General features: G+C 41.2%; 1 long non-coding RNA gene across 1 annotated transcript; it reads right to left on the bottom strand.

Annotated features, from left to right (window-relative positions):
- Nucleotides 1–15,828: 15,828 nt before the first annotated feature.
- LOC122153757 lies at nucleotides 15,829–18,927 on the bottom strand. The gene is made up of 2 exons (XR_006165628.1): nucleotides 16,147–18,927; nucleotides 15,829–16,057 (listed from the first exon to the last, which is right to left on the bottom strand). It is a non-coding gene; the product is annotated as an uncharacterized LOC122153757 (long non-coding RNA).
- Between the last annotated feature and the right edge of the window lie 6,624 nt (nucleotides 18,928–25,551).

Here is a 25,551-nt window from a genome sequence, read left to right as displayed (position 1 = left end):
AGACATTGATTCATGGGCTGTGGCTCCTGCTCTGATGATCAAGGTGCTGTGCCCGAAGAAGGCCGGGGTCTCATGGGAAAAGGCAGCCCCGCTGCTGTAATTCAGCGCTGGGAGGATTGCAGCATGCGGGGGAGTCCCACGACAGAGCAGCTCGGGAAGGGCTGCAGCCGTGGGAGGGAATCCAGTCGGAGGAAGTTAGTGACCCATGACGGAGCAGTGTGGGGAACGCTGCGGCCCGTCGGAGGAATTCAAGTCAGAGAAAGTTTGTGGAGGACTGTCTGCTGTGAGAGGGAGACCAGTGATGGAGAAGAGGGAACAAGTTCCAGAAGCTCCACCCACCGCAGATGGCAGAAGCAGCAGCACTGCCTGCACCCCCCATTCCCTGCCCCTGCCCCACTGGGGGAAGAGGTAGAGATATCGGGAGCAGAACTGAGCCCGGGAAGGAGGGAGGGGTGGGGGGAAGGTGTTCTCAAGATGTGGCAATGCTTCTCACTGTCCTACTCTGTTAAGTGTTGTTAGTGTCTGTAATAAATGTATGTTCTTTTTTTCTTCCCCTAACGAGTCTGCCTTTTGCTCGTGATCATAAAAGGGGGATTTTTTCCCCATCCCAGTCCTATCTCGAACCCCAAGCCCGGCTCTCTGTCCCTTCTCATTGCCAGAGGGGAAGGGAGAGAGAGCTGCTGCATTGTGGTTGGCTGCCAACCAGGCCCAAACCACGACAACCTGAAAGGCATGCTAAATGAACAGAAATATTCTACAAAATTGTTTTCCACAATCACAGAATCTTTCAGGTTGGAATGGACCTCTCATGATCTAGTCCAGACTCCCTGTTCAAACACAGCCAGGTAGAGCAAGCTGCCCACAAGTGTCCAGTTGAGCTCGGCGCATCTCCACAGATGGAGACTTCACAACCTCTCTGGGTAACCTGTGTTCCAGTGCTCCAGCTCCCTCACAGTAAAGATGTATCTTTTTGTATTCAGATGGAATTTCATGTATTTCAATGCGTGCCCATTGCCTCTTCTCCTGTCACTGGGCACCACGGAGAAGAGTCTGGTTCCTACTTCTTCATTCCCTCCCACCAGGTATTTATATACATTGGTCAGATCACCCAAGCCTTTTCTTCTCCAGGCTAAACAGTCCCAGCTCTCCCAACCTCTCCTCATACGCCAGATGCTCCAGTCCCTTCACCATCATTATGGCCCTGCATTGGACTCACTCCAGTTGCTCCATGTCTCTCCTGTACTGGAGAGCACAGGACTGGACCCAGCACTCCAGGCACAGCCTCACTAGTACCAAATTAGAGGAAGGGCCACCTCCCTTGACTTGCTGGCAATGCTCTGCCTAATGCAGCCCAGAATGCTGTTGACTGTCTTTGCCCTGAGAGTGCATTGTTGACTCACACTCAGCTTGCTGTCCATCAGAGTCTTCTTTGCAGAGTTATCTTCCAGCCAGTCAGCTCCCAGCATGTCCTGGTGCCTGGAGTTATTCCACCCCAGATGCAGGACTTCACATTTCCTTTGTTGAGCTTCATGAGATTGTTCTTGGCCCATTTCTCCAGACTGTTGAAGTCCCTCTGAACAGCAGCACAGCCATCTGGTTTATCAGCCATGTCTCACAATTTTGTATTAACTACCAACTTGATGAGGATGGACTCTGTCCCAGCACCCAGTTCATTAGTGAAGATATTGAACAGTATCGGCCCCACTATCAACCTCTGGGGTACATCACCAGTGACTTGTCTTCAGCTGGACTTTGTGCCACTGATCACAATCCTGTGAGCCCAGGCGTTCAGCAAATTTTCAATTCACCTCACTTTCCACTTACCTAACCTGTACTGTGCTAGCTTGTCTGTGAGAATGTTATGGGAGACAGCTTCAAAAACCTTATTAAAGTAAAGATAAACAGCATCTACAGCATGCATCTCATTCACCAAGCCAGTTATCTCATTGTAGAAGTCTATCGGGTCAGTTAAAGACTATTTCTCCTTCGTAAACCCATGCTGACTACCCCCAATCACCTTCTTGCCCTTCATGTGTTTGGAAATGGTTTCCAGAATTTTTTCATCACGCTCCCAGCAACTGAGGTGTGGCTGACCAACCTGTAGTTCCCTCGATCCTCCTTCCTGGAAACACAAGTGACACTTGCTCTCTTCCACTCCTCAGGAACCTCTTCCATGATCTTTCAAAGATAACAGAGAGTGGTCCAATAATGACAGCCAAGCAGTTCCATCAGCACTTGTGGGTGCAGTCCATCAGGTGCCACAGACTTATATATGTCCGGTTTGAGTCCTCCCTAATCTGGTCCTCCTCCACCAAATGTAAGTCTTCCTTGCTTGACTCTCCTTCTGGTCACAGGTGGATGAAATTCATGAAGGCTGGTCTTACCAATAAAGACTGAGGCAAAAAAAGTTATTGAGTGCCTTGGTCTTTTCTATATATTTTGTTCCCATTCAGCAGCAGGCTCACGTTATCCTTAGTCTTCCTTTTGCTGTTTATGTACTTGTAGAATCCTTTCTTTTTGCCCTTCAGGTCCTTTGCCAGACTCAACTCTGGGTCTGCCTTGGCTTTCCTAACCCCTATTCTTGCAAGATCAAAGAGCAACTCTGTAATTCTCCTGTGTTACCAATCCCTGCTTCCAACTCATATTTGATTCTTTATTATGTCCAAGTTCAATAAGGAGCTCCTTGCTCATCCATGCAGCCTTTCTGCTGCCCTTGCTTGCTTTCCTACTTCTTGGGACAGAACTTCTTGGGCTTGGACAAGGTGATCCTCGAATATCAATGACCTCTCCTGAATCCCTCTTCTCTCCAGGGCTGCATCTAATAGGATTATTCCAAGCAGGTATCTGAAGAGGTTGAAGTCTGCTCTCAAAGTCCAGGGTTGCGATCCTGCTTTTTGGCATGCTCCCTTACAATCCTAAATTCTACCATCTCGGTTAAATAAGCCCGTAACAATAATTTTACCGTAAGTCCACATATTGTTCAAGACTGCAATTTTTTTGAGGATTTCCAGATTACTACTACCATTCAGCCTTTGGTTTCTGCAATTCTTCATGGGAAAAGCAACAGATAACCACACGTTTTAGAAGTGACTTAGACGCTAAAATAAGCTCCACTGGATATAGCTGCAACAGTTTGCAATCCAGCAACATAAGCCTAAAATCCACTGTCCAAATCAGTCACTGAATTAGTTTCTTTCTCTGAATAAAAAAAATCAATTCAAACAAAGACATTTTACTGCTTTCTCCTGCTCTCCTTTCATTAATACTATGAGATTGTACTTTTCTTATGCCATTAGCAAACCTTATATATCACAAACAATTGCACTAATGTTCCTCACGCTAAGGGACAGGGCTATATATCCAAATAATTTTGAAAGTAGCCAGTGAATGGCACTGATTAAGAAAAGGCTCGTATTTTTCTTTTCTCTGATTTGTTCTCCCAAAATCCAAAATTAGAAGTTTATAGTCTCTTCACTCTGGAAACTAAAGTACTTAAAATAACCAGCATGATCCTCTCGTAGGAAGTAAAGCCTTTGGGACAACAAATTGTCTTGGTTTGGGCTGAAATAGAGTTAATATTCCTTTTCAGGGACTAGATGAGTGCTGTGTTTTGGATTTAGCTTTGGGTTTGGTATGGGAAGAATGCTGACAGCACGCTGATGTTTTCAGCTGCTACCGAGACTTCAAGGACTCCCCGACTCCCCCTGTCCTGCCCATGCGCAAGGGCACAGGGAGCAGGGAGGGAGCACGGCCACAGCACCTGACCCTAACTGGCCAGTGAAATATTCCATATCATGGCACGTCATGCTCACTATATAGAGGAGGGGTGGTTGGGAAGGAGCTCTCTCTCTCGCTTCCAGGATTGTGATTGTGGGATCTTGGTATCTCGGGGTCACTGGCCGGGAACGGGCTGGGGATTGGTCAGCGGGTGGGGAGCAATTACGCTGTACATTGCCTGGTTATATATTTCTTTTTTTTCCCCCATCATCGTCATTGTTCTCATTTTATTGACATTATTAAACTGTTCCTATCTCAGCCTGCGAGTCTCCCTTCACCCCTCTAATCCCCCCCCCCATTCCCAGGTGGGGAGGGGGAAGGGAGGGTGGCCAGCTGCAGTGGTTGGTTGCCAACCAGGCCCAAACCACGACACAAATCTAAGATAAAGCTGCACTACCCTGGTGCTTTTTTGATAAATCAATTCAAAATTCCATTACCTGTTTGCAGATTAAAGTTATAGCTATTAGTTCTTAACAGATGATGGCCAAGATACTCCACAGCAAAAAAAAACCCTAACAAATAATAACCCTCTGGTCTGCTTCTTCTGTCTCCACTTGTTCTAGAAACTTACTTAGATAAAGTAAGGAGCAAAAAGTAAAACATAGAGGCATCAGAAATGAATAAAAGTCTTCCTTTCCCCAAAAAAGTACTTGTTACATTTTCAGCATAATGAAGAAAAACATTTTGCAAAACATGCATTGGATTATTTATAAATCCAGTTTATTATATTTGTCTATTTCCACACTTGATTACATTCAACTCTTTAGTTTCCTTCTTCCAAATCAACGGATACAGGAAAGTTCCTCCTGCATCAAGAAATCTAGCTCCTCGCCCTTGTACACAGTAGCATAACCACATGCTGTTTGGTTGCACAGGCTTCCAACGTACATTTAAACTACCTTGCAATGAATATGCTCTGATGTCTCACCTCTGAATAGAAAGGAACAGTTTTCCTAAGGTCTTAATGTCTGAAAATGTTTTATTTCCCTTCTATCTTCTACAACACAAACTGTATTAACAAATTTTGTCTATAAATAACTCTAGGAATTCAGGACATTTTTTCTGCCTACATTACAAAAATTAGAAATTCCACCTTGATGTTCAAGCAAGAAAAAAAAAAACAACATTTCATCCATCACTGGTTCCAAAATAAGCTAATACAAGTCTTGAGCTGAAACAGGTGTCTCATTTGTTAACTAATCATGTAAAAATGATAACTCTACATTTCATAACTCACTCATATTTTACAGCTCTACCCTTCAAAAATTATGTTGCTTAAGCCAAGCAATAATCTGCCTCGTAACAAGAACACTGAAACAGTTGGCATTTCAGTTATCTTCAGAGTAAACTCAAGTTACAGAGAATAAATTAGCTATCTCCCCCCCCCAGTTCTTTAACATATAAGAATCCCCTCTAGTACTTTCATATTCAATACAACAGAATTGGCTGAAATACAGATTCCTTCAGCAGGTAGCATCCTACAGTTGAAAGAAAGCAATCATCACCTGCCCCAGGAACCACTGCCTATATGATGTTTTCACTGACTTCCAGGAAAAGCTTATATTAACAGTGGTAAAAGTCCTAAGCAAAGACTGAACAACTTGATCTGTAACATCAAAAGAGAAGAGTCATCTGACTTTTCTTGTAGGGAGGGTTAGCCAGTAGATCTTATTCTGAGTGCCTAGGCAATACTACAAAAAAAAAAGGTCTTGGACTGCAAAACTGAATGCCTTTTAATTCAGAAATATATTTCTTGAGCACACCGTCAACTGTCTTCAGGTTACAGAATTATTAAAATATTCTGAAGACACAAAGAACCATGTACATTGGTGCTGCTTTCATTTTCTCAGCTTCCATAGAATACAGTGGAGGGCAGGGGAAGAAAGTGTAGAAACGTGTTTAAGTGTCACAAGAACTACTTATTACATTTTAATATGTCCTCTTTTCAAGCTGATAATCTTTATTTAACCAGTTGTCCTGGGTTGAGTGACTGGTGGAGTTTTTTGGTGGCAGGGGAGGGGGCTATCGGGGCGGCCCCCTGGGAGAAGCTTCTCAAAGCTCCCCCAGCTCCACGTCAGCTCCACTTCTGTTTGGGAAATTGAGCCCATCAGCTGCACCTCTGCGATAACGTATTTAAGAAGGGACGTGGTGACGGGCAGTGGGACTGGTGAGGAGGAGTTGGGGCAGCTGCGTGAACACCAAGGTCAGTGGAGGAACGGAGGAAGAAAGGAGGGGGGAGGTGTGCCGGAGCAGAGACCCCCCTGTATCCTGTGGGGAGACGGCAGGGCGGCCCCCCCCTGCCACCCATGGAGAGCTACGGTGGAGCAGACATTGATTTATGGCCTGTGAGGCGTTTCACATGGCTGACCAAGGCGACTGTACCCAGAAAAGACCAGGACCCTGTGGGAAGAAGCAGCCCCCACTGCTGTAGTTGGGCACTGGGAGGATTGCAGCATGCGGGGCTGTCCCACACCAGAGCTGCACAGCAAAACGCTGCAGCTCATGGGAGGGACTCCAGCTGGAGAAAGTTTGTGGAGGACTGTCTCCTGTGAGAGGGGGACCACGATGGAGAAGGGGGAACAAGTTCCAGAAGCTCCCCCCACCGCAGATGGCAGAAGCAGCAGCAGCACTGCCTGCACCCCCCACTCCCTGCCCCTGCGCCCCTGGGGGAGGAGGTAGAGATATCGGGAGCAGAGCTGAGCCCGGGAAGAAGGGAGGGGTGGGGGGAAGGTGTGCTCAGGATGTGGCAATGCTTCTCACTGTCCTGCTCTGTTAAGTGTTGTTGTCAGTGTCTGTAATAAATGTACGTTCTTTTTTTTCTTCCCCTAACAAGTCTGCCTTTTGCCCGTGACCATAATGGGTGATCTTCTCCTCCTGGTCCTATCCTGAATCCCAAGCCTGGCTCATCTGTCCCTTCTCATTGCTGGGAGAGAAGGGAAGAGCAAGAAGCTGTGTGGTGCTCAGTTGCCCTCTGAGCTCAAACCACAACACCAGTAAACATTACCCTCTTTGTTACCTATCTAAGCCTTTAAATACAATATGAACTAAGAATCTATTCATGAATGAATTATGAATGTCTGATTCTCTTTATGAAAAATGAACTTGATTCTGCTTACTTCTGTGTGACAAAAAGTTCATATTTCTTTTTCAACTATTTCACCTTTATCTTTTTCACATTTCTAGTATTTCACCAACCCAAAATTTCACTGAAGCAAACAGTGATTTGATATATTATCTCAGGTTATACAGTTTTACAATAAAGTCTGAAAAAGAGTAAAATACCTTTTGAAGAAGAATTACAGGAAAAACCACTGAGAGGATTCAAGCAACTTACACAGTAGTTGTGAAATTTCCCAGGTTGTACTGAGCTTTGCACAAAGCTTCATCAATGAAAAAAAAACTTTTAAAAAAATCAAGACTGAAATGGTGATGTATCATCAGAGGAAAAAAATAATTTGACACACTCTACTTCCTCATGATGTTGTGTTCAGGTATGACAGAACTATCTCCATACCACAGTGCTATCATGACAACAGGCAAGTCTCCTTCAGACTATTCCACAAATCATCTCCACAGTAGTACAATTTAAAACAAAGGTCAAGAATCAAAGAAACAACAACGAAAAAAAATCCCTCAAGGCTGTCAAAACTGACTTTGTAGTAACAAGAATATAATCTTGTACCATTGTTAAAAAAGGATTTCTTATTTCCTCCAAAGGCAGAAATATTAGTAAGAAGGTCGCTGGGTAGATTCTGTGTTAAGTGACTGACAGCAATGTAGGCACCTCTCAAAACCCTGAGTGACCCTGACCTCACAGTGACAATCACTTCAAAAGAATAGTAGTTTTATCTGCTCCATCTCTTGATACAGAATTACTGTGGGCACTACAGTAAACACAATACCATGGTTTGTTCAGTTCATGAACATCATGAGTTTCTAATGCCTCCCAGTGCATTGCACACTTGAATGTTGTATTTCAGTGCAACACCACTAGATTATAAAAAGCTTTAGGCACAATTCTAACAGACATTTCAACAACTTTCAGCATAGTGACAGTATTAACACAAGGTAAATATTTTATCAGCTATGTGCACTTTTGCAATGCAAGAATTTCTGGCACTACAAAAATCTTACTCGCTATCCAGCACTGACAGTAATGCACATTTTCATTCATAAAGAAAACATTTAAATATCAAATTCTACCATCATATACAAACACCTATTTTTTATCAACTTTGAAGGAATAATGAGCACTACTATGCTCCAAAGTGTGCAATTTCCGAATCCATTTCCTCTCCAAACACATGTAATAAAAGTAATAAAATTTAATAAAAATGAAAGCTGTTTTTTTTATTTTGCTATGAAATTTCTCTGTACTTAAAGCAAATAAGGAATGAGGAAACAAACTGTTCTCGGGTACTAAAGAAGAGTAAGCTACCATTAGTCAGAAGTAAAACACAACACTAGCAAGCAGACTTGTAATGGCAGTTGTAATCTTTCAGAACCTTTTTCCTTCAAGTCAGTTTGAAAACATCCCTTTTTAAAATAAATCTTCATTAAGTGGTTCACATGTATTTCCATCTAAAAACATATAAGCAGATAAAACAAAATCACACCAGAAAGAGGCATTGTTATTACCTAGCACGAACATCTCTTTCCACAAAAAAAAAAAAGGTATTATTTAGAAAGCATTTTCAGAAGAGCTCATGTTTGAATAATTTTCATGCTTGCATACTTTAAAGAAAACATTTAGATAATCTTCATGCTACTTAATCCAGAGAAAATAAAATCTGTTGAATAGTGTGTCAGAAAAATACTTTCATCGATGTACACTTACTGCAATCTCTCTACAGGCCGACATGGATATCCCTGTACCTTCAATTTGCTTCAGTGCATATTCCTTTTCATCTTTTCTGTACACAAAAAAAAAAACAAAACAAACAAAAAAAAAACACAGAGAGGAACATTTTTAGCTCCAACTTATATTATACCAATCAATACAAGTATAATGACTTATTTTAATTTGGTCTGGATCAAGAAGCTGAAAGGCCAATCTGTTTTTATGCATAAATTACACTTAGATACTAAAAGCACGTTTCCTTTGAATACAGACTTCAAATATTCCAAACAAAAACTCCTGCATAAAGAAGTTTTGTTAACCTATGTCCATTTCTTTCTGAAACCATACAGATAACTGCAAATATGTCTACATGAGAATTTTAGAGGATGTTTTTCCCGAATTTCCAGGATAATGTCTACTACCATGAAAAAGCTGCAGTCATATCCCATGCCTGGAAAGGTCTCCTAGAAATACCTAGAAACCACGCAAGCTCTTACTTGATTTTACAAGCTACTGTCAATCCACTTTTACTTCTGAACTAAAATGATTTTAAACTAATTACATTTATAGTAAGTACTGGCTACTGACAGACCCATACACAGCATATGAAACTGTGCTCTGAAGAACAAAGGTGAAGAATGTGAAAATGTTCAGCCTGAACACAGTACTATTATTTTAAGTAACCACAGTTTGAAGTGATTTAGAGGGCTGACCAACAGAACTCGAAAATGAAGTAGTATCATGAAGCCCTCGCGATACAGCATAGCCAGCTTACTGCTTACAGTAAAGTTTTGCACAATTCAGATGTCATCGACAGATGATGGTAAGCACCGATACCCACAGTGCTGATGCACTTCTGCAGACTCACCAGTTACAATTCAACAACACACAAGCCCCCATCCAAATTCCACGTGATACTTCTGGTAGACTTCAGTTTCCCCTTCTTCCGGGCCCAAACCATTTTCTTTTGCTACACTGACAAAGTAACTTGAATTAGTTTCAGCCTCTCTGGCTTTTAACTCCAGGCTTGTGTCCTACCCAACTCCAGTCTCCTCCTCACCCTCCTCCAGATCCCTCATCCCTGAAAGTCATGGGATGAGAAGTGGCTGAGTAGAGGAATGTGGGGAGAGGATGAGATCAACCAAAAATTATAACTGCCTACACATATTAGTAACTTTTAGTAACAATTAGTAGTCAGTAATTTTCAGTAGCAGTTAAACCCACAGTGTGTATCTACAGTTTTCACTGTACTTGCCTTCCATTTTGCACTACGTTATTTGAAGCAAAAATATGACAAGAAAAATTGCAGACGTATTCTGACTACACATGAAAACTCAATGTGCTACAAGTTTTGCAAAAGTAAATCCACCTCTGAAGTAGGAGTCACTCTGCAGCTGACCCAAGTAGGAAACCCAAGTTCTGGTGCTGCACCTTAACTCAGAAATAGTTGTTATTCCTCTCTCAAACACGCACTTACATTAAATCTTTGGAAATCTTTGAAAATATATTACCTCCAAATTAAAAAACAGAGAAATTCAGTTGTAATGGAATTACAGTCTGATGTACTTCAAGCAGGTTGTCCTGGGTTTGTGTGAGTGGTGGAGTTTTTTGGTGGCAGGGGAGGGGGCTATAGGGGCGAACCCCCTGGGAGAAGCTTCTCGAAGCTCCCCCAGCTCCACGTCAGCTCCACCTCTGCACCAAAACTGAGCCCATCAGCTGCGCCTCTGCGATAACGTATTTAAGAAGGGACGTGGTGATGGGCAGTGGGACTGGTGAGGAGGAGTTGGGGCAGCTGCATGAACACCAAGGTCAGTGGGGGAACGGAGGAAGAAAGGAGGGGGGAGGTGTGCCGGAGCAGAGACCCCCCTGTATCCTGTGGGGAGACAGCAGGGCGGCCCCCCCTGCCACCCATGGAGATCGACGGTGGAGCAGACATTGATTTATGGCCTGTGTTTTTTGCCTGGTTGATCAAGGGTCTGTGCCCGAAGAAGGCCGGGGTCTCATGGGAAAAGGCAGCCCCGCTGCTGTAATTCAGCGCTGGGAGGATTGCAGCATGCGGGGGAGTCCCACGCCGGAGCAGCTCGGGAAGGGCTGCAGCCGTGGGAGGGAATCCAGTCGGAGGAAGTTAGTGACCCATGACGGAGCAGTGTGGGGAACGCTGCGGCCCGTGGGAGGAATTCAAGTTGGAGAAAGTTTGTGGAGGACTGTCTCCTGTGAGAGGGGGACCATGCTGGAGCAGGGGGAAGAAGTTCCAGAAGCTCCCCCCACTGAAGATGGAGAAAGTGGCAGCGCTGCCTGCACCCCCCATTCCCTGCCCCTGCGCCCCTGGGGGAGGAGGTAGAGATATCGGGAGCAGAGCTGAGCCCGGGAAGAAGGGAGGGGTGGGGGGAAGGTGTTCTCAAGACGTGGCAATGCTTCTCACTGTCCTGCTCTGTTATGTGTTGTTAGTGTCTGTAATAAATGTATGTTCTTTTTTTCTTCCCCGAACAAGTCTGCCTTTTACCTGTGACCATAACGGGTGATTTACCCCTCTCTGTCCTATCCTGAATCCCAAGCCTTGGCTTTTTTGATCCTTCTCAGCGCTGGGGGGGGGGAAAGGGGGCATGAACAGCTGTGTGGTGCTCAGTTGCCCTCTGAGCTCAAGCCACAACACAGAGTGTTTCAGTGTGTGTGTGATTTGGTGTAACACTGATCTCTAAGAAAGCAAGACTAAGCATATTAGGCTATAGGTTTGAAGGGCCTTTCTCCAGATAGATTTGGAGTAACAGAAGATTCTTCTGCAGCTGAAAACTAAAGGAATGGGTTACTCTGAGATGACCTAAATGATTTTGGAACTGCCAAAGAGAGAAATACATTCTCATTCTGCACAGATTTTCTGTGGAAATACAGGAAGGACAGGAACTTACAGCTTGCCTTGCAACTACCCCCAAAATATTCATCCATTCAGACACTTAGATGCCAGTCTTAACCACCAACACATGACAAACAAGCATAACAAAACTGGACCCTCCTCTTCTAAAACAAACTTTATCCCTCTATGCTATTAAAATGAAATAGCCTCATATCACAATATTTTAAACATACAACTTCTGACTCTGTACATGGGGTGGGGGAGAAACTCCCCAAACTTTTCAAGAGCAAAAGCAAGCCTAAGATGTTACTGTTACTAAAATTAGGACAAATACTGCCTTAACAGCTCCTAAGAGCTGTTCACCAAATACACTTTCAGGAATAACTTCAGAGGTGGACGTGTCTGCTTCCTAAGCAGAAGGATTCACCAGGATCTACTGACATGAGAAGTCAGATTCCTCCTTTGCTCTCCACTGAACAGCCCTTTATTTTCATGTATTATTTACAAGAACTTGGCTCAATATGCAGATGCAGAACAAAGAAATGTGTAACTTAACAGCTAATAAATTCATACCTTATCTCACAGAAATTGCTTTTGATTTCACTAATTAGTCTACATTTTAAAGAGTAATAAATGCCCATCCCTTCTCATGCATGGTTCTGCTATCTATGCAGAAGATTTATGTAAATTGCAAAGTATTACCGCCATAACTCAGATTGCTTACTTAGACTGTGAAGACAAAATTATATTGTCTGCAGAACCAAAACCAATTCTGGACATTTAAAATTGGTCGTGGCTTTTAAACTATGGTCATGTTTGAACTACATGGTACAGAACAACCCTGTGCACTCATTGAATCCCAAAACGCTGTAGCCATTGCAACACTGCTGTACACCCTTCTTTTGGCAGGTCTGCTTAACCGAGAACAACACCCCACTGATACGGCCACCCTTGAACTACTCCTACAGATGCAAGCATTGCGTTCAGTTGCTCAGACCTTCACAGATTGAAGGTCACTGCTGAGACTGGGCATGCCATTTGGTGCACACTGCCTTCAACAGCACTGCTTATCGCCACTGCAAGCCTGTCATCACTTAACAGCCAGCCACTCTGCATTGGATTTTAAGACACAAATGAGAAATCATGAAAGATGTTTAAAATAAATAAACAACCCAACAACCTATGGTATCATAGCATGTGGGAAAAGGAGGTAATCTTACTGAGCTGCAAACAAGATATTTCTAGGACACCGGGTTTTGTGAACATGGAGCAAAAATGGGGATAGTGAAATACTTACCTAAAATAAATAGGTATCAAGGATAAAGAACTCCAAAGATAACATATTCTAGATCTGACAAAATGTTTTTTTTTACCAACAGCTTCAGAATTTTAAACACAGCCTCCTTTAAATACATAAATACCATTTACTTCCTTTGGCAGAAACACAAGTCTATATGAATACTTTTCCAAAGCTAACCGTTCTTATTATGCAAGCATAATAGCTGATTAAAGCACTTTCCAAAAGTTCTCCACCAAGTGGTATTTTAACTAATAGTATTTCCCACTTAGAGAGGGAGGAGGAGAGGGAGGAGGAGAGGGAGGAGGAGAGGGAGGAGGAGAGGGAGGAGGAGAGGGAGGAGGAGAGGGAGGAGGAGAGGGAGGAGGAGAGGGAGGAGGAGAGGGAGGAGGAGAGGGAGGAGGAGAGGGAGGAGGAGAGGGAGGAGGAGAGGGAGGAGGAGAGGGAGGAGGAGAGGGAGGAGGAGAGGGAGGAGGAGAGGGAGGAGGAGAGGGAGGAGGAGAGGGAGGAGGAGAGGGACATTTAAAACTTCAATACCAAGTCAGCCAGTGAAATCTGATGAAATACACAATTATTTCCCCACTTGTAGGGATTCAATGTCAAATGGTGTGTGTGATAGATAAGTATACCTTACAGTGTACCTGTTCAACTCCCTAAAGACCTATGCTTTCATGAAACACTTGAAGCTGTGACAAGTATTTCTACCTCATGTTGATTATATTGAAAAAGTCTAGTGAACTCTGAACGCATTTCAAGAGCTTATACAGATTTATACAGTAGGAAAGTTTTCATAAATCCTTTTCTGACAGATCCTGTATCAGTACCTTTTTCACTAGAGAGCAGATCAAGGTGTGATTAAATTTAAAAAACAAACCCCAACAACAACAAACTACACAGCTCTGGTGTGAGGCAAAAAGCACCCATGCTCAGGACAGCCAAGCAGAAGCAAAGTCTGTCCATAATGATTTTCATCTGGTCCACAGAAACACTGTCTTCGGAGCAGGAACTAACTTGAAGGTCCTGCTGTGTAGGGATTTGTCTGAGGGCAGAGAGCAAGTGGCCTAGATCAAGGTTTAATCAAGAAAGTTCTATTAAAAAACCACCCCAGGCTAAGGGTAGCAGTGTGCTCACTGAATCTGAGCGAAAAAACATGGCAAAACAGAACTGAAAGGGAACTCAATTCCTTAATAGGCTGTGACTTCACGGTTTTTATTAAAGCTTTTCAAAAGAGATCCAGAAAAAATTGCCTGATAAAACGAATGCCACATCATACCACCACCAAGCTTCTCCATCCTTCAAGCTCCCTAATCCAAAACCAGGGGTAACCGTTAAAAGCAACACTTTTTTGTTTCAGAATCATTACAATTCATGCTATTTTAAGAGAGATTATCTTTTTACAAAAATGAAACTGCTGATATGAGACTTCCTGACTCAGTATTTCAGATTGCCATAGGCAGCATCCAAATGCAAGGGTCCTCACGCCTACCAGCAATAGAGAACATCCCTCTTATGAAAATCCATACCAGCGTAAGGCTGTAACTTGGTCTTTGAGATTAAGCTTTTCTCCCTCACCAATAAATATCCCATTCTTCAGTCCTTAAGGTTAATGTTAACAATTTCATTTGTATAGTGGAAATGAAAATTTTGCCCTCTTGCCCCAAAAGATTGTACTGAGCTAGCTTGTGTCCACAACTGCAGTATTCAACGCAGAAAAGGAAAATATGATTACTACTTCTTCTGGGTAACACTTTCAGTTTCCCTTTTCCAAATGCTTTGAAAAGAACAAAGCACCAAATTCACTTTGGAAGGGTGCAGTTCAGAAGACTTGGAATAATTAAAACATTTCAAAGAAGTTAAACTGTCTTAACTATTTCAATTGTACTTCAGAGTGCTCCCATCATATGAGAATCTACTTCACAAACAGGCCAATGGAAAGCTAGAAAGGACTTGCCCAAGAGCATAAGAAAAACAGGAGGATTCGAAAATAGGGCTTGGTTCAAACTATTGTTTTATCCCTATTATTCAAATTTTTAAACTTTTAATGATGGTCCCTCTTGAATTCACAGATTTAACATGCATCCCAACTTCAGAATTACCCACATCAAGAAACCGGCTTGAAAGACAGCAATCACACTGAAGCTACAACTGTAACTACCCCATCAGTTAATACAGATACTAACATTACAGTATATACTAATAATAGCTTTCTTAAGTGCACAAAATCATAAATAATGAAGTGCACATTTTCTTAATTTAAGTGCACCATAAAAACATTCCAAGACCTAGCTAGAAAAAACTAATGGAAAACAACAATACACCCTTTTAAGCAACACTAATGGAATTTAAAGCATTTGTGACTTTGTAGGACAAAGCCTGGGAACACTGCGGAGTTTACTGTCCTTCAAACACAGCACCAGCCAGAACACAACATTCATACAGGTATCTTGTTACACTCTAATCATTTTGTTTAATTGCTGCCATACAGCATCAAGTTAATCACTCAGGGGGAGATCACCAACAGGAGTTACAAACTTTCCCCACCACCCCTAAAATAAAGAACCACCAGGACACTGAAGTGCACCTAGAAGTTAACTGAAGAACACTCCGTGCTATCTGCAACATGGCAGCAAAGCCACTAAATCCATCACATTCAGCACTGGTTACCTTATGCAAGCTGCTTACAGATTTAGCTCTATACATAGCACATGGCCATAGCCCTTTACAAAGACAGAGGAACGAGTGAAAGTGTCTATGACGGACTGGAAAAATGGACCTAATCCTTCCTAAAAAGTCATGAGTTCTTACGCTTTAGTGTTTGGTTTTTTTTGTTTTTTTGTTTTTTTTTTTTTTTTATGCATATAGAAATAGCCACTAAGCCAAAAGAATAACAAGAGCAAAAAAATCCACACATGGTGTCACTGGGGTACATGTTCTTCAACAGACTAGGAAAGTAATTTTCTTTTATCGTTATCCTCAAACCGTATCAAGCCTTATGCAGTCAGCAGCTCAGCCAGCTCCTTTTCATCCACATGGCAACCAGCCACAAATGACAGAAACCGGGAATTTACAGGTTGATCTTGATTTATTTCTAGAGGATAGTACACATGCTGAATTTCAATGCATATGTATTAGTTCATTTTGAGAGCTACATAAGAAACTCAAAATGTGATACAGTAAGGATAGTAAGCAGAATATGAAATCTATGACCACAACAGCCCTTTAAAATATTTGTCTGCTGTCTGCTGCTCTACTAAACTTCACAGCAGCTCCAGGTTGTTCCTATAGCCCAGTCCTAGAAAAGTTCAATACGACATGGATACCCGAGTTACATTTGGCTGGTTTTGGCCATTAAAAGAATGCATGAAACCAGCAGACTCTTACCTCATTCCATCACAGTGAAAAGTTTACCATTTCAGTAAGGTCTGTCGACTGTGTAGCTGGCCTGCCTGATGCATCCCTTGGAGGTTTGGTGGGAACCTTCTCGGTGTTGCAAACAGAAGGACACACGTGCGTAGGGCACAGGAAAGGACTCCTCATGCAGAAAGAGTAGACATATAAGTCACTTCATCTGCTTGAACCTGGGCCTGTACTTTCCTCTTAGTGGCAGGGGAGGCAGTCAACCTCCCCAGCAGGCAGTGACTGCACAATCTTTAAAAGTTGATCTTGCATCTTGTCTGGAACAACATCTCAAAATAAACTTGTGCGGTGGGAGCAATGCAACAAGCCTACACCAGACAGGACAGTCTTTACGATGCAATATAAAAAGAGCTAGAGTGAAAGAGACTCCAAGGCTGATCCAGGTACACACAAGGAAAACACTTTTCAGAATGGAAACAACATGCTACACTTCAAACTTCACTTCTGCATCTTTTGTCTCAAAGTCCTTAAAATCTCAATTTTCAAAAAGGGGCCTAAATCCCACAGCTCATTGGTGTCACTGCCCGATGACACCCACTAAACTCTGCTAGGTCTCCCTCCAAACATCCCAGATGACACCAGCTACCTCAGCACATACATACAATAACACCATAAAGCAGCACTTCTCTACTGCTACCTCCGTGACTTGAAGTCCATACATTAAGTCCTTCTGGAATCTATGAACACAGCAGAAATAAAAGGCAGAAGTTTGTGTCATTTTAGATGTTACTCTTCTCAAAATGCAACAGTACCAAATTCCTGAACACTAAGCATAATTTCCTACTCTATTTTCTGGCAAGTCTGTAAAATTATCAATGTCAAGTACTTGCACAAATGCATGCTCAAAAGAAGGCTAACTCAGGATCTCTATTACAATCTGTGAATTTTTAAAACAATTTTTTAAACCAACCAAAAAAAAAAAAAAAAAAATCAATCTTCCAACAAAAAAGAACTTCTTTATTTTGTTTGTTGAAATCAGCATTCTAAAGTTCAGTCTACTATAAATGTTTATAAGTTAGCAGACATTCAAATATAGAGCAACTGATTACAACAATTGGCCTTTATTAAAAAAATATCTGACTTTCTCTACATACTTTATGAGAAACGTGCAACAGAACAGTTACATAGAGCTTAGCCTGCTGGAAAATCTGGCATGTTCCAGCCCTATAGAAGAGACCATATTAAAAGCACCACTGGCATCAAATTATGAATAGACGCTCAGTGTTATCACAGTACCCTATCAGAAACTGAACTACACCCAGATTTTATTACGTATAGAATACCTCCAGATGTACCTCTAAAGGTGCTGTTGATATGGCTACCCTTCTTTTTGCTTATTCCTCTGTAAACCAGTCTATGAACTCTGAAGGAAATCTGCATGTTAAAGAACAAGGCAAGTTTTTAAAGTGATGCTAAGATACTTACCCTTAAACACAACACCCTTATATTGTGTGCTTCCACAAAGTCTCACAAAAGATGCTAAATACCTACTAAAATAACCCAAATCTTCACATACCATAGGTGATGTGTTCTTCGTGTACGAGATGACAGCTAATTAAGATGGCAAAATGGTAAATCTGAGCACTGATAAGATTTTCTGTTATAAAAAAATTCCTTTACGTAGCTATAATTTCACTAGACTAAGTGGGGAGTAGAGATCTCTTAACACCAACACGAGGAGACTGGAACTATTCCAGCACCATTACACATAACCTAACTATAGCCTCTTAATTTTTTCACAGTAGTTTCTAATTCAGACAGTTAAAAGCAAATTTCTGTAGCATAGATACCTTCTAACTGTTTCAGACTATTTCAGTCAGCCACAGACAGATTTTTTAAGATGGCTCTAATAATGGAGCATTGGAAATCTTACTACCGTTAATCTTATTAAAAGGTAGTCTTTATACTATAACGATAAAACTTTTTAAGGAAAGAGAGCACAACTTTAGTCACTGCCACCCTCGCTCTAAATCTACTGATGAAGATTCACAGAGACCTCAACCAGCTACAGGGTTGTTGCCATTGCTAAAATTAAACTGGCTCCAAAACATCTTGAGTGACTGAGAACTGTGAATTTCATATGAGTAGGCTTATTTTATAACAGATTGACATAAGCAGACTTGACAGCCTGTTTATAAAGGTAAAAACTGAAGTGTTCACATTAAACCTTGAAAGCTGTAAAATTATTCTGCTGTTCCAGGTAATTTCTTCCAGCGTTTGCTATATTAAAGCAGGGAATAGAGCTTTACCTGATCTTATTTCTTTATAGACAGGCTTGATTACAGATAATGAACAGATTTAGGAAATACCTCCCTTCCAGAAAGGATACCGCATGTGAGGATTTGTTAGCTTAATATAAGGAATGGCAGCAGCAAGGAGAAAAATATATCTAAAGTAAAGAGGAAACAAACTTTTGTTTATCAGTGAATTATGTACCAAGGCCACAGACACAGAGTCCTGTAAACTACGCCACAAAAGAATCTGCCATTTGTTTCATAAAATCACTTACAAGAAGAACGTTTGTGACTATATACATCAAGAACATTAGCTGCCTGTTTTCGGTCGTTCTTTAAGTATGGGTCCTAAAGCCACAGCATAAAAGCACACTGCAACTACACAGTCCAGCTTATTGTGTATCAGGTCTCTTTCTCTGGAGTGCTACACGTGGCTAAATACTGCATCTTTGATAGGTGGGAAATTACTATTAAATCACCAAATATTAGGAAGCCTGTATTTCTTTTCGGTCTCTTTGGTGAGAAACTGCTTGAAACACCAAATGCAGATTTTTTCCTAAATCACTATAATGCATTAGGTTCACCTCTAGCAGAAGAAAAAAAAAATTGATTCAATATAAAACCTATCAGAAGCACAATGGCCTAAAAACCACAGTTATTCAGTTTTCCTTTTCTAGCTCATGACACAATCAAATGCTTCCTCTAAAGCATATAGAAAGGCCAGATTTATCAGAGAGATCTGTCACACAATTTCTTCTTTTCCTTCAGACTTCCCAACTCAAATGACCTAGTGTGAAATCTTCAATTCTTATAGCCAGACCTCCATAAAAGCTTACTAACATAATGTAGATGTAATTCTTAGTTAGTAAACTAGCCTTTACATACAAAAGCTTGCCACCCAAATAATGAGTAAGAAGCAAGACCCAACATTCTGTATGGGCAGAGACAGAGCACATTTGTTACAGTTGGAAAGCTGCCGAGTTGAAAGAACACCCTCACAAGAAGGTATAAGGACCGGAATGAAATTCTACAAAGTCACTACAAGGTCTAATTTAATTCAGTCTGAAATGGAAAAAAAACAAAAAACAAACAAAAAAACAACACTTGCTAATAGAACATCTCCATTTTTTTTTTCCTCACTTCAATGTCAGGCAATTAGGATATCACAAAGTCTTTATTCCAGCCACTAAGAGTGTCTTGCTACTTCCCAACAATAAACAAGGTCTTCAGTCAGCAATCATCATCTCTGTTCCTGGGGAATGTGAGCCATATTCTGCTTCCTTTGAACTTTCAAACCGCACATCCCCTAGCCAGTATAAGCTTCTCTCACGCTCTTTCTGTAGCTTAAAAGCATCACTTAGAAAAAGTTTTACGGACATTTTTTTCCCCACCACTGAAATCACACTAAAGGTAGAATAAATGGCATTCAACTTGTAACTGTCTGTGGCTGTTCTGAACTGAAGGTCAAATTAAATTTGGTAATTTGTCTACCTCTGTTTCTCATTTGGAGCATGACAGAATTGGGCAAAGGAACAACTGGTTTACCCTGCACAGTGACTGGTTTTAATCAAAAGGTATGAACATTAAGCTAACTTTGAAGTCTGCAGTGTCCTTGATAACATGGCAACAACTCATACAGAAACTCTGTTTCAGGAATAGACATATTCAAAGACACAGGCTGAAACCCACTGTCAGCTGCACTAACAATAATGAATCAAAGCAAGGAACATGGCATTTTTGAATAAGCAAGGTGTTAAATCTTAGCATGAATCTGTGATAATCCATGGAAGTATTAATAATGGTGAGAATTTTCTCTAAACTGCTTTAAATTTGCAGAATTCATGAGCCATAAGATAAGAGTCATCTCTCCAATCTACTTAGGAGTCAAACAGTTAATCTTGTTCTGCTAGCATTTCATGCATGAGTGGCCTTTGTATCATCAGATTTCTTCAGGCTCTCAGACCCCACGGCTGTACGGAAGGGGTGGGAGAGTCAAGGACAGTCGCAGTCAGAGCAGAGTCCCAGCATTACCTGTGTAAATACTTCCAAGTGCCCCAGTAAAGACAGGGAAAGAAAGGAGAGACAGAAGCAGCAGATAACCTTCTGGCCACTTAAAAACGATTGACTCTTCCTGCAGTTAATGCACAAGGAAACCAGATATGCTTGCTTTAAAATAGCAAAACATACCTCCAGATGTAGTTTCCATTCCAGCAGATCCATCTTCTGCCCCCAAATCAACTGCATACAACATTTATTTTCACTTGACTGCAAAAAGCAATCAATAGCATCTTCTACTTAAGTCAGCAGGGAATGAACAAAAAAAATAATCGTAGCACACGTGAGGCCCAGTTTATGGGAATACATGTTTAAAGCCATACTGGCCGAGACTCTCCCTAGTTTGTATCTGTGCTCTTATATAGCCCAGAACCCTTATCCTGAAGTGAGCGACCGAACACTCCCAGCACTAGAGCTGTTGCTTTGCCTATTGGAAAGCCTGACCTCAGTGTGGTTTCATCTCCAAGATAAATGACCCTAGAGTACTGCAAGATCAGGAACTTTGTAGAAAGCAGATGACAACTGAGGGAGAAAAAAGCAATTGTGCAGTAGCCTCATCTGAAAATATTTATTTGGAAACTGCTAATCGCAGGAAAGACAGAAGCAAACATGAATAATGCCCTTCAGAGATCCACTATTCAGCAACCTCAGCTCCTCCAATCTCTCTTACAACCAGAAAAGTCAGTTCTGCTTTCCAATAAAATAAAGTAAAATTTAAAAAACTAAAACAATAAAATCCACACCAATCAAAAAACCCAACTCACCTACTGACACCAATTTTGCAAAGGTCAGTTAACACTATAACATTCCATCCCTTTCAGACAATCTTATTAGATACATAAATATTTCATAAATTCTAAAGAAAAAACACACACACACAAAAAAAAAAAAAAAATCACTGCTCAGTGAAAGAACTGTGCTCATAAAAGTGTAACAAAACAATATTAAGAAATTCAGATACAGAAGTACCAGTTGATTTGAAGACTTTCACAGGATTTTCTTAACAACTAGTTTTGATTTAAAAGGTTTCTGTACTTTTTTTCTTCTTGAATCTGCTGAGAAAGCTGAAGTTCTCAAGAGGTATAATAATTTCTAATATCATCACAACTAGCATTTTTATCTGTCAGTCATCTAACTTACAGTCAAGTGATCCATGTAAACCAAGTCACAAGAGCTGGGAGGTCTTGTTAGATACATGACATTCATAACTCAAGTCAAAACAGTGAAGTTCTTGTATTTGCTATACAAATAGAAACTGTTCATTTCCTAAAGTCACATGCTGAGTTAGCCAATTTATTTCTAAAAGCAGTTGTCCTAGACCAGTTTCAGCATTCCTTAAGGCTAACACGCTGTTATTGAAACAAATCTTTTTTAAGTTCTAATACTTTGTTTCAGTAGAAGAGAAAAAAAATTCCAGTCTGTGTCAGTTCTCGAATGCCAGCAAAGAAGGCCAAGAAATGACGTATCTTTGGAAGCAGGATGTCAGAGCTGCCCATCACTTCTGCTAACAATCCCTTCCTCGGTCATACAGACAGACAGTATCATCTCCTGAACCATAAGCTAAGCAGCAGTGAGCACATGCAAACAGTCTTCCTTCACAACGTGGAACTCATCAGTTAAAAACAGAAAAGACAGACTTAGGTCACAAGGCATCTATGCAAATCATGATCTTGAATAAGGCCACAGAAGAGGCAAACGCAGCCTCTCAGTAGCTATTTTCAAAAGATACGGGAAAATTTCACGTTACTAATAAATCTCTAGTGAAATCTGCTTAGCATGTTCCACAGAAATTCTGGTTACTTGTGCAAACATATCAGTAGCATTCTGAAACAGGGCAACTCCTGGGGCTTGAGGTTTTTTGTTTGTTTTGTTTGGGGTTTTTTTGTTTTTTGTTTTTTTGGTTTTTTTCGTTTTGTTTTGTTCATGCATGATTTGAAAATACTCATGTTGAAAGAAAGTTTATGAAACTCTACAACACTTCTACCTACAACAGATTAGACTGGATGACCCAGAAATACACCAACATACCGAATTTCTGTGTCAAGTAGTTCACATGAGAAATATTTAGCTTCCGGCGTAACCCCCATCCTACTTTGCTCTGTACCCTCTTACCAAGTGGGGGGCAGAAAGCAATCTCATCTTCCTCCTCAAGCTCTTCTTTTTTCTGCAGCACTATTGGAAAACTCTTAACCACCTTCACTCTGTAACAGAAAACTTCTTATCCTCTTCATCTCTTTGAAAACCCACACCTCTAAATCTTGAGAGGTTTTTCTTCACAGATTATTATGGGCTAATTTATGCACGAGTCTTCCTCTACAAGCTTGGCAAAAATCTTCATCTGTTTCTCTTTCAAATGCAACCTCTTCTAGACCTCATCACCCACACTGACCTCCTTTCTTCCTCAAGCTCCTACCACCATCACCGCAATACCTTTGTGCTTGCCATAGTAGCAAATGAAACACCACCTGGATGTTATTTACTTTCTGAAGGGCTGTGGGCTGTACAAGTCATTTCTGCACCTGGTTTCAGGGACAGACACAAAAGAAAGGACAAAAGAGCCATGGGAGAGACTATACAGAGGAGCCTGTGGGAAACACTAAAAATTACTCATCACCACTTGCACTATCCACTTGGGCAGGAAGCAAAGCCACGGTATAGTCGCGCTAGCAGCTCTCAGTGAGGCACAGTTATGAAATACTAACCATCTCTTCCTAGATTGGGGTGTTTTTATTAGAATGCATTGCAGGCAACTAGTTAGGCAGGTTTGGTTTAGTGCTGCTGCTCCTTTTCACACATATTAAGAGCACTCAGTGGTAACAAGTATTTTCAGGATTCACAGGTAAATCTAGTATTGAGGCTTACTTAGCTATTAAGAGATTATAGTGAGGCATGAACACCTTCAGCCATTCTATTTTCCTCAAAATAATAAGTTTCATCAAGAAAAAAAAAATAATTAAAGTGAAGAGCAAAACACAGCTTTTCAGATACCATCACTGGTAGAGATTTTGCTGCAGAGAAAGGTAGTTGTTCAGGATGAAACACGTTGCTTTCTGACTTGGATCAGTATTTCTGTGATTTACTCTGTCACAGGATTACATTAGTAAACAGCACCTACAGCTGAAAACTCAAATTACTTACATTCAATACAATGTCAGAGGCAATACTAATATATAAATACATAAATTATTACAGACTCTCAAATATATTACAAGTATGAACTTGCATTGGCACATAACACTCCAGTTTCACATTCAAGACTATAATCCTTGCCACATAGATGAGGTGCCTCTCTCTTAGCAGCAAATGTAACTGCAGTACACACATACCCATTCCCCCATGATCTTACTGCCAGCATTGTTCATTTGCAGCATTTAGTCAACTTGAGTGCAAGTTTCATTTCCTGACACACTCGTGCTATACGACTTCAGTAATTTAAATTCTGCAGAATAGCAGTATGGGGAGAAGAGTACACAAATTACTGCTATATGAATACTGATTAAAGAGAATAAGCAGATTACCTTTGCCTCTTCTACACTTGAAAGTGTTCTACCGCTACAGTGATTTCAGTCATAAGTGTGACCAGATGCAACCTCTGAACAACATAACGATATTAGCAGGAATCCCAACCACAGCAAGCTGCCCCAAGAGAAAGCCTGTTTTTCCAACAGAGCCATGCCTCACAGCATGCTATTTTTTCCTCTCTCAGTCAATATTTTTCCACTTCTGCTTCAAAAAAAATAAGATTCATTAAATAAAAAAACTAAAACAAAATGATGCATGTACAGGACCACAGCCAGCATCACTAGATTAGATGGTACACTTGCCTTGGCTGTGTACTTCATCTTCCTTTCTCTTCCCATGCCCTAACTTTCACTCGACTCTTGTGTGGACTTGGATGATTTAAGCACTTCAGAGTCACACTAAGAATTTTATAATATGGCAAGCTACAAACAGTGACTTTCTTTTTTTAATTAAAAAAAAAAAGTATTACTAATTAGCATATAAATCTACATGTTTCATTCAGCTGATACATTGTACGGCACCTGGCAGTGTGACATCTTTTACAGTAGCCAAAGGGTAAGATGGCAGGAGGGTCTGCCATGGCAGGACCAGCTACCGAGCCGGCAGAGAGCCTGGGAGCTGCCCGGGGTACAGCTCCTGGCCCTTCTGATGCCATCGGCTCAGAAGCGGATTACTCTGTATTTCTGTCATTCCCTTTGTAACAATGTTAAAAAGCACATGCCTGCTTTTTAAGCTGTATTTTGAAATATACAGATTAAAAATATTACCTACATAGTTAACTGGAAGGAAAAAAATATGTTTGTAATTTTATTTTAACAACCTCTGTTGGCCAAACCCATTAGTGAATCAAAGAAAAGTGACATAGCCACAGCACGAGAGAAAGCAGCCAGCTCAGTTGTTTGTTTAAAGGTGAGCAGAAGCAGCAATAACTAGAAAGGTTTTATTCACACTAAGATTTCAGCTTCTGCGAGTGTTACATCTGCTGTCGCTGCTACAGAACGAAGCACAGTGGCCTATTTTCTCCTTGACTCCTGTATCCCGTTATTCCTTGCATGCTCGTGACTAACCAGCAGCAGTATCTTTCCAGCTTGCTGACTTGTCCAAACATCCTCCTGCAGGCGAACTGACAACCTGGTGAAGGAACAGAAATACTCTGTAGTCACCCGGACTGATAGACTGATCTTTCCCAAAGAGTAAAAGGGAAATAATCCAGGCACACAGAACAAACGAACAGGATTTCCAACCCTCGCTTCATCCTAAAAATTGCCTCCCATACGATAAGGAGGTACAAGAAGTGAAACAACTAAGCACAACATCGAGACTTAAACTGTGATGAAAGAAGCATCAAGGAATGTAATGAGGAGAGGTAAGGCACAAAACAAAAATCACACTTTCCTAGCCATGATCAGTAAAATTGCACTCTTTGTTTTACTGAACAAATGTGAACAAGCATCAAAAAAAAAAAAACTCACACACATCACTATTTCTCCCCCTCAAAGCCACTGGTCCAGTTGTTGTGTACACCGAAATAAACCACTAGACAGCTTATATGAAGACC

This window comes from Tyto alba, unplaced genomic scaffold (genome assembly GCF_018691265.1).
Source record: "Tyto alba isolate M040663 unplaced genomic scaffold, T.alba_DEE_v4.0 Super-Scaffold_22, whole genome shotgun sequence".
In the NCBI taxonomy this organism is placed as follows: domain Eukaryota; kingdom Metazoa; phylum Chordata; class Aves; order Strigiformes; family Tytonidae; genus Tyto; species Tyto alba.
This window is presented reverse-complemented; position numbering and strand designations above follow the sequence as displayed.